The following is a 2394-nucleotide window of genomic DNA, read 5'->3' as shown; positions in this document are numbered from 1 at the left end:
GAAATGAATCAATCTTTAAGTCTAAAGGCAAAAGAAAATGTACATAAGCACCATAATATAGTTCATAAATTTGCTTCATGTGGAGCTACAGATGACCAATTCTGATACCACCATATACATATATGTGGGAACTGAACAATTAAGTGAATGTATTGCAGACAGGTAGATCCAAGTTTTTCATTGTTGGAGTGGGAGGTTACATATATTCAAGGTAAGAGGCTATAGTAATCAATGAAGTAATGAATTACAGTTGGAACTGAGTCCAACTGAACTCACGTTTAGCTTAATAGAGATACAGATAGTAACTTACAAAAATATCTATAGATTTTTGTATATGCACAGGTTAGTGTACACACAGATTTCCTTTCTCTGTCAGTTGTGAGGGCATGGAAGCAATGACATGCTACTGGGGAGTAGCAATGAGCATACCTAGTACCCAGACCTTGATTTCTAATACCATTTCTTAATAAAAGAAACCAGGGATCCTTAGAGAAAGGGATTATTCTAGATCAAGAAATATATAAGATGAGCCTGGAGAATCTTGTAGTACTGGAAAGTAAGGAATTGCTTAAGCAAACCAACAAAAACACACAAAGTCATAGCAACGCACAGTGATGGAGATATATTAAGGGGACACAAGAGCCAGTGAAAAAGTTCCCAATGACCAAAGCTTGTACACTTTGAGCAACAATATAAAGTGGTATATGAGGATAACCTAAATTATAAAGGACACATCTCTGAGTTCCTACAGATATAAATTAATGACTGAATAAATAAATAAATAAATGTGGGAAATAGACAACATTTGTAGAAGAATTTGAAATAACTTACATAGAAATTCTTCCCTCAAGGAGGTGGAACATAATTTCCTACTCCTTAACTGTGGGCTGCATATGGTGACTTCCTGCCAAAGAGAACAGTATGGAAAGGCAGAAAAATACTAACTCTGCAGTTGAGAAATCTGACCCACACTATCTCAGCCAGGTGATCAGGTTAACATCAATGGTGATAAGTCATGAGTTTAGCATGTACCCTTGATATAGTGGGATAAGAATGGCACTTTAATTTTGGAGTCTTCCTCCCAAAAACCTATAACTCCAGCGTATTGGCCAGGGTTCTCCAGAGAAGCAAAACCAACAAGGTGTATTGCTCTTTATCTATTTCTATTTCAATAGTGATATCTATATCCACATCAGTATCGATATAGAAAACGAGTTGGAAACCCAGGAAGAGCCAGTGTTGTAGTTCAAGTCTGAAGTCCATCTGCTGGCCAAATTCCCTCTTGCTCTGGGGAGATCAGTCTTTTTTTTTTTGTTAACTTTTATTTTATACTGGAGTATAGTTGATTAACAGTGTGTTAGTTTCAGGCATACAGCAAAGTGATTCTATTATACATGTATCTATTCTTTTTCAAATTCTTTTTCCATTTAGGTAGTTACATAATATCGAGAAGAGTTCCCTGTGCTATACAGTAGGTCCTTGTTGGTCAGTCTTTTATTCTATTCAGTTCTTCAGTTGATTGCAAGAGGCCCACCTATATTATGGAGCACAATCTGCTTTACTCAAAGTCCATGGAGAATGGTACCTTCAGGCTGAGCACAAGATGCATGGAGTGCTGCCCTATTACCTCACCGCCAACCAACTAGAAGAAAATCTGCATACAGTGAAAGATAACAAAGACTCTGACACCCTCCTCAAATGATTCTCTGTTAAAAACTTTCAAGGTTGGGCAGGAGCTTCAGAGTTGGTTTTTGGACATGAGTCCACCTTCTCCCCAGCTTGCCAGCCTCCTGAATAAAGCAACCTTTCCTTTTCCAACCAACACTTGTCTCTTGAGTATTGGCTTTCAAGTGGTGAGCAGCACAACCTGAGTTTAGTAACACACAGATTTCTCTATTCCTTTATGCGTCAATTTGGTTAGTTGAATTTTTCAAGAAATTATTTCCTTTGTTTAAGCTATTGAATTTATTAACATTAAGCAGAGCTTCTCAATTTTAACATTATGGGTATTTCGGGGTGGACAGGTAATAGGAGGATGTTCTGTGTCTTGTACGATATTTAGTAGTATCCTTAGCCTATATCCGTAAGATGCCAATAATACTTCTCGCCCCAGGCTGTGATAACCAAACTATCTCCAGATATTGCCAAATTTCTCCTCTGGGGAAAAAAATGTCCCCAGTTGAGAACCACTGGCACAAAGTTATTCATAATATCCCTTTATTATGTCTTTAATGTTTGTAAGATCTGTAATGATGTCACTTGTTTTTTAATGATACTGGTAATTTATATTTTCTCCATATTGCCTTTGTTATGGGTTTATCAAATTTATTAACCATTTCCAAGAACTGACTTTTGACTTTATTTTCTCTTGTTTATCTTTTTTTTTTTTTTTTT

The sequence above is a fragment of the Lipotes vexillifer genome, unplaced genomic scaffold, assembly GCF_000442215.2.
Source record: "Lipotes vexillifer unplaced genomic scaffold, Lipotes_vexillifer_v1.1 scaffold2126, whole genome shotgun sequence".
Classification (NCBI taxonomy): Eukaryota; Metazoa; Chordata; class Mammalia; order Artiodactyla; family Lipotidae; genus Lipotes; species Lipotes vexillifer.
Note: the sequence above shows the minus strand (reverse complement) of the source record.